The sequence below is a fragment of the Protopterus annectens genome, chromosome 1.part2 (genome assembly GCF_019279795.1).
Source record: "Protopterus annectens isolate FY-2018-M chromosome 1.part2, PAN1.0, whole genome shotgun sequence".
Classification (NCBI taxonomy): domain Eukaryota; kingdom Metazoa; phylum Chordata; order Ceratodontiformes; family Protopteridae; genus Protopterus; species Protopterus annectens.
In genome coordinates this window covers 902,274,766-902,287,577 of record NC_056727.1, presented here as the reverse complement: position 1 = coordinate 902,287,577, position 12,812 = coordinate 902,274,766, and the positions used below count along the sequence as shown (strand labels likewise).

Genomic DNA, 12,812 nt, shown 5'->3' with positions numbered 1-12,812 from the left:
AGGAACTTGGAAGACAGCAACAGCCTAGAAGGCTTATCAGTAGATACACAAATCACTGCAGGATCAGATGAAGGGCACTTGTAAAGGAACTTGCAGTCATCTGGCACCTTATATAACCTAGACAATAAGAGTAAAAACAAACTAAACCAAAAACAACGGACTTGCTCGACGAAAGTTTAATAAAAATAACAAAAGAAATTCGCAAAACCAAATGTCGGATAAGCGCTTTCGTTTGGCTCCTGCCAAACTTTTTCAAACAGTCTACACATCACTTCCTGTCAATTAAATAATGTTAATCTGTGATGTAAGCAATTAGAAATGTTCAAAATGTTAAAGAGCCAACACACATATATAAATAAAAACCTTTAGAAATAATATAACCAAACAATTTTCTGTATATCGAACAGATGGCCAATAAATGTATACAAAAGAAACGTATGTGTGTATGTATGTATACACAAGTGAACAGCGTATAATGTGCACTAGCACATTCAAACCTTATGTTAAAAGATGTCAAAGAATGTGTGAAAATGTGTAAATATAAATGAGTTTAAATCAATATGAATAAATATAAAACAAATTCGCTTGTATCAACTTGATATACTAAATAATTTAATTATAATCTTGTGAGATATGTGTGTTCTCCACAAAATGTATATAATAAAACCTAACAGATGAGTACGCAGATGGGGTACTGAAAACTGTAATAGTAAGCCTTTATTTCCCACTCGAAACTGTCGCTAATTGGAATATTTTGTTTTTTTATTTTTTTATTTTTTAATTCCCTTCCATTTATGGGATTCACAGTATCGAGTGCACAGTATACAAAGTGCGAAATATAAAAGATATAAAAGGTGTGTGCTGTACATTGTATATTATTTTTAAATTCCATTTAGTATCCGAAAAGACTGGGAACAATATGTGTGTTTAGTTTTCTTCGTTTAGAATAAAATGGAGAAATAAAACACCCAGTGGAAAGAATACTAATTGTAATGACAAGGATGTTAATAGTGCACGATATAATGGTGCTGTAAATAATTTTAAATAAATTTAAATAATAACTTAATGAACTTGTAAATTTTTAGTTTGTGTAAATATATGTATATATCTCATGTAATCAATATTAAATTAAATAGTCAATAAAAGTAGCTATTTTAAAGTTAGTTTGCATTGTGAGTATGTTGTAGTGTCAAGGTGCACTATAAATATTAAATATAAATATCTCTTAAAATATTAAAAGTTTAATATACAATGTAAAACCTTGAAGAGTAAAAAATTAATGTTAAAAATCAGTTACCTGATAAGTTTATGAATAAATAATAATAAATTAATACCTTAAACGATTAAGCAAATAAATAAATAAATTGTAATCAAAAAAGTTTATCTCAAAAGTGATTTTAACTTTAAAATACTACCAATAGATAAATAATTATTCAACCCTGGCCAATTGTTTGCATTTAACCTTAACTGCCATTCAAACTTGCGTCTTTCTAGCAATAATTGCCACGCACCACTACTACTACTATCTACTTTTAGGACATCCAATACTACAAATTTGAAATTGTGAGATATGTTTGTGCCGATGTGTTTTGATAAAGCGTTTAATTCATTCCCGTCTCTTATAGCCCTTACATGTTCACCAATACGTTCCTTAAATTTTCTTTCCATCTTACCTATGTAAAATGTATAAGAAAACTAAACACACATATTGTTCCCAGTCTTTTCGGATACTAAATGGAATTTAAAAATAATACACAATGTACAGCACACACCTTTTATATATTTTATATTTCACACTTTTTATACTGTGCACTCGATATTGTGAATCCCATAAATGGAAGGGAATTAAAAAATAAAAAATAAAAAACCAAAATATTCCAATTAGCGACAATTTCAAGTGGGAAATAAAGGCTTACTATTACAGTTTTCAGTACCCCATGTGTGTACTCCTCCGTTACGTTTAATTATATACATTTTGCGGAGAACACACATATCTCACAAGATTATAATTAAATTATTTAGTATATCAAGTTGATACAAGCGATTTTGTTTTATATTTATTCATATTGATTTAAATTCATTTATATTTACACATTTTCACACATTCTTTGACATTTTTTAACATAAGGTTTGAATGTGCTAGTGCACATTATACGCTGTTCACTTGTGTATACATACATACACACATACGTTTCTTTTGTATACATTTATTGGCCATCTGTTCGATATACAGAAAATTGTTTGGTTATATTATTTCTAAAGGTTTTTATTTATATATGTGTGTTGGTTCTTTAACATTTTGAACATTTCTAAATGCTTACATCACAGATTAACATTATTTAATTGACAGGAAGTTATGTTTAGACTGTTTGAAAAAGTTTGGCAGGAGCCAAACGAAAGCGCTTATCCGACATTTGGTTTTGTGAATTTCTTTTGTTATTTTTATTAAACTTTCGTAGAGCAAGTACCTTACAGAACCTATTAGGTTTCTTAGCAGCTGGAGGTTGAGAATCTGGTGTCAGGGAAGAAGCAGAGAAGGTATCCAATAGAGCAACCAACACAGGAGGGAGAGCTAATGGTTTAGGGCAGTCTATTTGTAACAACTCATAATACCTTTTCTGGACGTCTGATACTTGGGAGCAATCACATATGATATGGTCCATTATAAGCATGACTGTGTCACCAAAATGTAAAATATGGCTCTAGGTGATTCGGTCATGCTGACTAATGTTGCAAAAAATGGGCATGGGTAGTTACCAGTGATAAGTGGGTTGAGGATCCGGCTTACTCTGACCCATGCCAGGGACCTGTGCTAATGGTGGGAGGGGTATATGTGTCCTTATTGGCCAGTGTGTGCCCGCCATAGAGCCCAGCAGCCCTGGGTCAATAAGCTACTGGCTGTCCGGTGTCTAGTTGCCCAGCCTGGGTTACCTGGGATAGCTCTGTTGAGCAAAAGCTGGACGTAAAACCAACCAACCTGCCAACCATGAACTGAGAATTGCTACGCTTATTGTAGGTTCACTGACAGGATGCAGCTTGGTAGTGGATGACATGACAATACGGAGGAGGCTGGACATCCTATGTATCCAGGAGACGAGATGGAAGGGTAGTGCAGTAAAGCAACTTGGTTTGGGATCTAGAGTCTACTATTCAAGTGAAGGGCAGGCTAGAAATGGTGTAAGAATTGTGGTGAGAGAGAAGCTTCAGAAGGCAGTAAGGGATATCATCAGAATTAATGACAGACTCATAGCAGTCAGACTCCAGTGTAATGATAGGGCAGTATTCATAATCTCAGCCTATGCACCACAGCAGGGTTGTGATAGTGAGGAAAATGGTGTATTCAGACAGCAATTGTAAGACCTACTAGATAAAGCAGGACAACATGAATTGGTGTGACAATGGGTGACTTGAATGCACATATCGGGACAGACAGAACAGGATATGAGGACTGCCTGAGTCCACATGGGTGGGGCAACAGGAATAAAGTAGAAGAAGCTATTCTAGACTTCTGTCTGGCAAATGGCTTGACAGTAGCCAACACATGGTTCAGAAGGAGAGGCAGTCACAAGATCACATACAAGGGGTTGGGAGGGTGGCCTAATGGTTAAGGTGTTTGCCTTACAAACACAAGGTACAGGGTTTGACAGTTAGCCTAGTACTAACCTATGAACCTATGAACCTAAGTAGTTGACATGCAACTCAGGTAGACTTCCTCCTAGTAAGGAAAAGGCACTGGGGCAGAATCCATAACTGCAAAGTCATCCCCAGTGAAACAGTCAGCCCACAGCATAAACCACTAGTTGCCACAATAAGCTGCAAGCAGTGGTCAGAGAAAAGTTTAAGGTCAACAGAGACCGGGCTGAAGACCTGGAAACTGACTGGAGAGAAAGTACAACATTTCAAGGAATTACTCAGGGGTCTACCAACCTGAGAAGAGGAGTTGAAGAAGAATGGCAGCGCTTAAAAACAGCATGTGTTAGGACTACAGAAAAGATATGTGGCCGAGCTTGGTATGGAAATAAGGTACATAAGGAAAGCTGGTGGTGGAATGCACAAGTCCAGGAAGTCATCAAAAGAAAGGAGGAGTGTAGGAAGAAATGGGAGACAGAAAAGACTGATCAGGCTAGGAAGGACTACTGGTTGGCTAAGAAAGAATTTGCAATAGCAAAGAATAGGGCATTGGAGGCACTGTACCAATGTCTGGAAAGTGACTCAGTAAGGGGCACAGAGAAACTATATCAGGTTGCAAGGCAAAGACAAAAAGATAAAGAAGATAGTCAGATACCCTTCATAAGGGATGCCAGCAACAAAGTACAGTTGTGTACACCTACCATAAATGTAGATGTTCGAGTGTATTCACTGTTGCAGTCATTTCATTTGGGTAATCTGCTGGCAGATTGCCCTCAGTCGGCCTGATTAACAAAGTCTTGGGTCCTGTGTCGGTTGCTGTCCCTTCTTCCATGACGTCAGGTCGTCAGGGGTATAAAACATGCAGCCAACACCATTACATCAGTTTTTCTTGCCCCAGATGTCAGGTGCCCCCCAAATGGTGAGCCAAATACATAAGTAATTAAAAACACAAAAATATACCTCCAAACAAAAGCAAATACACCAAAAACGCTTTTAAGCATAGCAAAGGAAAGTAGAGGTATAGTAAGAGAAAAACGGGTCTGGAGAGAGGGTAATCAGGACTGCAACAGTGGATACACTCGAACATCTACATTTATGGCAAGTGTACACAACTTTACTATGTTCTTCGTGTTTCACTGTTGCAGTCATTACATTTGAGTAGATTCCCAAAGCTATGGTTGGGAGGATGGATTTATACAGCATTAGTGGCAAAGCCAGCTCTGGATTTAGAAAAAATTGGTAGGTGATAACGTTTGGTGAAAGTATGAACTGAACTCCAGGTAGCAGCTTCAAGAATATCCCTGGTAGGAACACCTCTGAGAAAGGCTGTAGAAGCAGATACAGCCCAGGTGGAATGAGATCTGATCCCCTGGGAGATAGGTTTTCCATGGTGTTTATAGCAGAAATGAATGCAATGGCTTATCTTTTAGAAATGGTTTCTTTTGAAATTGCCTTCCCCTCTGCCTCTGCAGCAAATGCTACCAGCAGTTGTTCAGATTTTCTTTGAGATTTAGTCCTGTCCAAGTAGAATTTAAGTTGTCTGTGTACATCCAATGAATGCAGAATCCGCTCCCCCTTGTTCTGTGGATTGGGAAAGAAAGTTGGCAAATGAATGGACTGATTAAGAGCCACACTGGATACCAACTTGAGCATGAAGGATGGATTTGTCCTGAGTGACACCCTATCCACATGAAAGATGATGAAAGGCTCCACTGCCATAAGGGCCTGTAATTCAGATATCCTTCTAGCTGAAGTGATTGCTAAAAAAAGGCTGTTTTCCAGGAAAGAAATTTTAAGTCTACAGTAGCAGCTGGCTCGAAAGGAGGTAGAGTGAGTTTCTCCAATACAAAGTTAAGGTCCCAGGCAGAGACTGGAGCTCCTCTGGGAGGTCTCAAGTTTTTGGCCCCTCTGAGATACTGCTTTAGCAGAGGATGAGAGAAGAGGGGGGTTATGTGTTTTAATGTGCTGAAATGGCTAAGGAATGGATTTTTATGGAAGAAAAAGACAGGCTCTTGTGAAGCATCTCAGTTAAGTATTGCAAAATCTGAGATAAATTGGGCACTGCTGTGCTCATCCCTTGAGATCGATTCCAGGCACAGAATCTTTTCCATTTGTCAGCATAAGATTTTCTAGTAGTAGGTCTTCTCGCCTCCAAAATGACATCCCTCACAGGTTTGCTGAGGGATGCTAAGGGGGAATTTAAATGATAAGCCAAGCTGCAAGATTCAATGTTTGGAGCTGAGGGTGCAAAATTTGGTTCTCATGCTGAGACAATAAAAAAGGTGTCTGAGGCAGGTGCCATGGAGAAATTTGTGACATACTGCGCAGGAGCGGGTACCAGTGTTGGCGAGGCAAGTCTGGAGCAATCAAAATCATGTTTGGTTTATCCTGTTTGACATTTAGAAGAACTTTGGAGAGCAGAGGGAGAGGGGGAAAGGCATAGACTGTTTTTCCAGTTGAAGGACAGAGCATCCACTTTCCAAGCTTTTTTGTGAGATGTTCTTGTGCAAAATTTGTCCAACTGGTAATTCTGGGGTGAGGCAAAAAGATCTATGTCTGGGCTCCCCCATTTGCATGTCAACATGTTGAAAATCTGTGGTTCCAGTTTCCATTTGTGTGGGTCCATGAGATTTCTGCTTAGTTCGTCTGCCAGAGTATTCAGCTTTCCTGGCAGGAATTGAGCTTGTAGTTGTACTTGGTAGCTCAAGGCCGTGTTCCACAATGCCATGGCTAGTCTGCAGAGGGGGTAGGAATGTGTACCCCCCTGCTTGTTTATGTACCACATAACTGTGGTGTTGTTCTTCTTTACCATTAGTTGTCCTGGTTGAAGGTAGTCCTTGAAGGCTGTCAGTGCATTCTGTACAGCTAGCATTTCTTTTTGATTGATATAAAGGTGCATTTGATTTGGGCTCCATTTGCCCTGAATGCACTTTCCTGCCAGATGAGCCCCCCCCCGTGCATAGTCTGATACGTCTGTAGTTAGGGTTTGGGTGGCAGGGGATGGTGTGAATGGCAGTCCCTTGTTTTGGTGGCAGGCCTCTGCCCACCATAGGAACTCTAGGTGCAGGCAAGGTATGATAAGAATCATTGCTTCCAGGCTGTGACAATGTTGACTTCATAAACTTTTTAAGTACCACTGAAGTTTCCTTATATGCAGTCTTGCATATGCAATTAGAAGAATACAGGAGGCCATGAACCCCAAGGCTTGCAGTATTTGTCTTGCAGATAGCAGGGTTTTGTGGCCACCTGTTTGAAGTCACCAAATGAATTTACTTTTCTGGCGTAAGGAAAGCCATCTAGGCAGTTGTATTCAAGCTTGCTCCCAGGAATGTAATTTTTTGAGAGGGTACCAGTTGTGATTTCTTTTTGTTTATGGTGTACCCTAGACCAGTTAGAACCCTTTATACAAACGCCAGATGTTTTAGAAGAATGTCCCTGTTTTCTGCCTGAATTAGACAATCATCCAGGTATGGATATATTTGAATATTTCTTTGTCTGCAAAATGCAATTACTGGAGCCAAGCACTTTGTGAATACCCTGGGTACAGTAGACAAGCCAAAGGGCAGTGCACAGAACTGATAATGCAAGTAGCCTGCTTTGAAGTGTAGGTATCTTCTGCAAGATTCCCTGATTGGGATATGCAGGTAAGCCTCTTTTAAATCTAGAGTTGCCAACCAGGCATCCTTGCCTAGCATAGGAAGTAACTGGTGAAGAGTCAGCATCTCGAATTTTGGAATGTCCAGAAAGGTGTTTAGAGTAGACAGGTCCAGAATTGGATGCCATAATTTGTCTTTTCTGGGTACCAGGAAAAGTCTGGAATAGAAACCTTGTCCCTTTTCCTCTTCTGGTACTAGATGAATAGCCCTTATGTTTAGGAGGGAAAGTACTTGTTTCTGAGCCTCTGCCCACTGATCTGGGGGCAGGTCTGGCCACCCATTTGGAGTTGGCAACGTGTGGAAATGAAATCTGCATCCCTGGGACACTATATTTAAAACCCATTTGTTCTGGGTTATAAGTTGCCAGTTTTTTGCATGAAGAGCTAGTTTTCCTCCAAAGGGGCAGCTAAAAAGTAAGTGGTTGGTAATTTTAAAGGAAAGTCATTGAGACCGTTTACCATAGGGTGAGGTCTTGTTATTTCCAGATTTGGAAGTGGAAGCACCCCATTGCTTAGTTCTGAAAGTCCCTTGGGACTGAAACCTGGTGCTTTTGGAATGTCTGGGTTTGGCTTGAGTGGCTCTGGAAGGAGCTGGAAAGGACCAGTTCTTAGTAGGCCAGTGCCTACTAAATCTAGGAGGTTGTACTCGTAAGAAATCTTTCACAGTCTGCATAGATTTAGCTTTATCTTCCATCTTTTTTAGAACTTCTTCAGCCTTATTGCCAAACAGGCGGTCCTGCTGCAAACGAGCATCCAACAGTTTTGCTTTAACATGATCAGGCAGAGATTGCTCCTTAAGGCAAGCATGCCTTCCAAGCACAGACCCTGTAACAGCAGCCCTGCAAGAGGCATCTAAACAATCAAAACCACATTGCAAAGTATGTTTTCCAACTTGTTCAGCTGAATGCAGTAAATCCTGTAAATATTTACTTTCCACACAGTCAGAAATCAACATCATTTTCTGTTTAAGCAGTCCCATGATATGCTGTTGATATTTTAGCATACTGAATTGACAGTTTAAAGCTCTGATTGCCAAGGTAAGTATAAACCTTTTTACCCCATCTATCCAGCGCCCTGGAGTCTCTATCCGAAGGGGTAGGATTTTTAGCAGTAGAAGCCTTAATGCCCTTGGACCCCTGAGAAATAGTTTCAGGGTCCGCAACAGGATTTTTGAAAAGGAATTTGTGGGACTCAGGAACCCTGTAGTACCTGTCTGGTTTACTAGGGACCAGAGGCAAGGGAATCAGGGGCCATACTGGATTCCAAAAACACATCATCAACAATGTCTAATACAGGAGGTATAGCCAAAGGACTATGCTGAGGGAGAAGAAGGAAATCCCTAGCCTCTTTTTGGATTCAGAGAAATCCTGACTTTCCCAGTGGAAATGTTCCCTTATGGTATGTAAAGTTTTCCCAAAAGAAAAATCCTCAGGGGGAGAAGCAGAGGAGATGGAATCCTCTGCATCAGAGTCCTTATAAGTAGGCATGGACAAATTCAGGTCATTAGAAGAGTCAGAAGAAACAGAGTCATGTTCAGAAGATTCATAGTCAAGTTCAGTCCTAGGCCTCTTAGAGGGGGGGGGGGGGTTGACTACCCCAGATTAGAGTAATTAAATCTTCAGCCATTCTGATCATTTGTTTTTTAAGCATAGGGGCCTGAACATGTGGCCTGGGTGTAATTTTTTTTAGACATAGATCGAGGTTTAGGCCTTAATAATGAAGGTGGAGTCGGTTTAATATGCAAGTCTGTAGGCCTGAATACACCCTCAGAAGCCGGTGCCTGCAGAGCGGCTCCAGATCCATGCAAGGTAGAGACATCCGCGGGTACCATAGGTTAAGCATCTCGCGGCTTCGCATGGGTCTCAGTAGAGGCCTGCGACTCAGAAGTAGTGGGTATCAGGGGCTGCGAAAGCACCTCACTGAGTACTGGCGAATGGCTTAGGAGAAGTATCGTCAGCAGCTGTGGACCTCAACGGCCTGTCTCTGTCTTTTTCTTTGCGTTTTTTAGGTATTCTGGTAGTTGGATGGGTAACCAACATAATTTCTGGATAATTAAACCGAGAACCGGAATATTTAGAAGCAAAAATGTACCAACGACGGATAGTGCGCTGATTAAATAAAGCACAAAACCAACAGCAAGGTACGTCGTGGTCTGGGTCTAGGCAAGGAATACAGTACAAATGAAAATCCTTATGAGGTATTTGCTTCCCACAAGTAATAAAATTATCAACTTTTACTGACATTGGTAAGGAGCAAGAAAAAGTTTCCCCAACGGGGTACTTAGCTTTTAGTTGAAGACTTCGGTTCTGAAACTCGAAAATGAAAATTTCAGGAGTCGGCCAACCGGCACTTGCGAACTGCTTCTGCTTCGGGCACCGTGAGGCAAGAAAGACTGATGTAATGGCTTTGGCTGCATGTTTTACACCCCTGACAACTTGATGTCATGGAAGAAGGGACAGCAACAGACGCAGGACCCCAGACTTTGTTAATCAAGTCGACTGAGGGCAACCTGCCAGCAGATTACCCAAATGTAATGACTGCAACAGTGAAACACGAAGAACATCCTGCTCACCAGCCCAGAGGACATTAAAGGCAGATGGAAGGAGTATTTCCAGCAGCTTCTAAATGAAGAAAACCTCACAGAAGCTGTACTGCCCCAGAAACAGCCTACAATGAGAGAAGAAGAGGAACCCACCCTATAAGAAGTAATTGCAACACTAAGGAAAATGAAGTCACTGGAAAGCAGCAGGCTCAAATGAGGTCACAGCAGATATGATAAAGATGCTGGGTGAGATAGGGACGAAATGGCTCCTGAGGGTACTAATAGCAGTGTGGAGAGAAAGGTGTATCCCAGCTGATTGGAGAATAAGCATACTCGTGCCAGTGTACAAGAACAAAGGGGACATCCATAACTGTGGGCAGTAAAGAGGCATCAAACTCCTATTACATTGCATGAAAGTTCTGGAGAGGGTGATTAGTAAATGGATAAGCAGAGTAGTAGAATGTAAGATGGGAGATGAGCAGTTTGGATTCAGATCAGGATGCAGTACAACTGACCCGATGTTTGCATTGAGACAGATACTTGAGATGAAGCTAGAGATGAGGAGAGAATCCAACTGGGCATTACTAGACTTAGAGAAAGCATTTGACAAGGTTCCAAGAAAGCTGATCTGGGCAGTACTGCGGTGGTTTGAAGTCCCAGAAATGCTGGCAGAATTAGTGCAGGTTATGTACAAGGACCCAATGACTCAAGTACGGACAGTGTTCGGTCTCACAGAGGGGTTCCCAGTGGGTGTGGGTGTACATCAGGGTTCAGCTCTGAGCCCACTGCTGTTCATACTGGTGATGAACTACATTAGCAAAGAGGTTAGAGGAGACAGATCAACAAAGCTGCTGTATGTAGACAATGAATAGAGACAGAAGGGAAGATAGTGGAACAGGTAAACAGCTTTAAGTATCTGGGAGGAGTAGTTGAGGAGAAGGGTAGTCTGAATGAAGAGGTCAAAGCTAGAATCAGAGGGGCTGCAGCTAATTGGCACAGAGTATCAGGTGTAGTCTATGACAGAAGAATGTCAAAGAAGCTGAAAAGTAAGGTGTACAAGACAGTGGTGCGACCAGTACTACTGTATAGTACAGAAACCTGGGCAGTAAAGGCAGAACAGTTGAAGAAGCTAGAGGTGATGGAAATGAAGTGCCTGAGAAAGATGATAGGATGCACACTGTGGGCCAGACGAAGAAATGATGATATAAGAGCAGAAGCCAAAGTAGCTCTAATTGCAGAAAAGATCAAAGAGAACAGATTACGGTGGTTTGGACACATGTGCAGAAAAGCAGGAAACAATCTGGTGAGGAAGATTTGGGACAGACAGGAAGAAGGTAAGAGGAAGCAAGGATGTCCAGGAAAGAGGTGGATGGATTGTGTGAAAGATCATCTGCTACAGTCAGGCATGAGTGTTGAAGTAGGCAGGAGTGTGGCATTGAATCGAGAGAGTTGGTGACAGTTAACATGATACCCTGACCACATGTAGAAAAATGGGAAAAAGGGGGCTGATGATGATGATGTGTCACCAAAGGAAGCTCCTCTAAAGGGGAATCATGACTGACAGATTCCTCCTCCTCAGACCCATTGTCTAAAGGTGAAGGCAGCTGATAGGAATATTCTAAGGAGTCAGCCTCAAAGTCAGAATCCTGATCTAAACCCTCCGGGTCTCTAGCCCTCTTAGGGGTAAAGGACCAAGGAGATGCAGGAACCAAAACCCCCTGAGAAGGCTTCAATGCCATCAAGACATTGAGCAAACCTTGAGTGAAGTCCTGCCATTCCCTTTGTGGAGCCCAGGAAGTAGTCACCACATGCTTAGTTTTATGCCTTTTCTTCACTGGGGTGCCTGCTCTGAAAAAATGCAGAGGTTCAGATGCCTGCCTGGATTCAGTTAAGGTAGCCAGCACCTCTTCCCGAACAAGGATCTGAGGAATCCCTTTAGGCCCCTTGGAAATAATCAGCCAATATTTCCCCCTGAACGTGCATGTTTGCAAGGCCTCCAAGGATGTGTGAGAAGCAGGTTCCATGCCATCTTCTGAGAAGGTCACAGCACAAAAAAACAAAGGCAATACTGCGCTATCCTCCAGGTTCTCACTCACCTCAACAGAGATGACCATGTGGAGGGTGGACAGCAGCAGGCTGAGGCCTAGATTTCTTGGCTTTCTTCTTGAACGGTGGCTGTGCCTCAGGGTGAGCGGATTGTGCTATAGTACCTTGGACCAAAAACTTGAAACGTTGATTCTCAAGATAAATGGAAAGTGAAGAAAGGCAGCTACACAAAGTATTGGGTACAAAATCCTGACAGCTGGAACACCGAGTGTGGTCATGGGATATACCTAAGCAAACCAGGCACCCATTGTGATGGTCTTTATGGGGAATCTGCCTCCTGCACTGACATTTTGCTTTCTTGGATGACATGTAACGCTCAGAACAATGTAAGAAAAAGAAAAAAGAAACCCAACAGTGTACTTATCTGAAAGACATAGGCTCGGTATAATGAACAAAATAAAGGGTGTTCAGGCCGATGTACGAGAATAGCATTTGGACTGGCAGCAGCAAAGTTCTCTCTAAGCTGTAAGTGTATGTACACCCCCTTTATGACCTACATTTGCGCAGGGAGCGTATGTTTAACGTATGACGCTCCCTAGGAAATAAAGGCTTTGGTGTGCTGGACAGACATTGGGCTGCCCTTGGCAGGAGATCCTAGTAGTGAATACTGCAACAGTGATATGAAGGACAACAGATCTTCATGACCCATGTCCATTTACTTCAACACTTAGGACTAGTTGTTGCAGGCACTAAACAGCTCATTAGTCAAGAAGCTTTCCCAAGCTCTACATTCTTCCCTACTCCAACAAAGATCTAAGTGTACTCTCATCTCCAGATCTGTTTTGCTGCAAGTAGCGTAACACTGAAGAAAAAAAGCCACAGGTTTATTTTCACTATTTTTAGCACTTTTGTTTGGAATAACCAGTTTACTATTTATGA

At 41.5% G+C, this 12,812-nt stretch overlaps 1 protein-coding gene across 2 annotated transcripts in view; it reads right to left on the bottom strand.

The window, feature by feature from the left end:
• Positions 1 to 12,812, bottom strand: part of CDC42BPA (CDC42 binding protein kinase alpha) — a 3,351,611-nt gene that overhangs the window by 646,508 nt on the left and 2,692,291 nt on the right. The gene's annotated exons all lie outside the window — the stretch shown is intronic.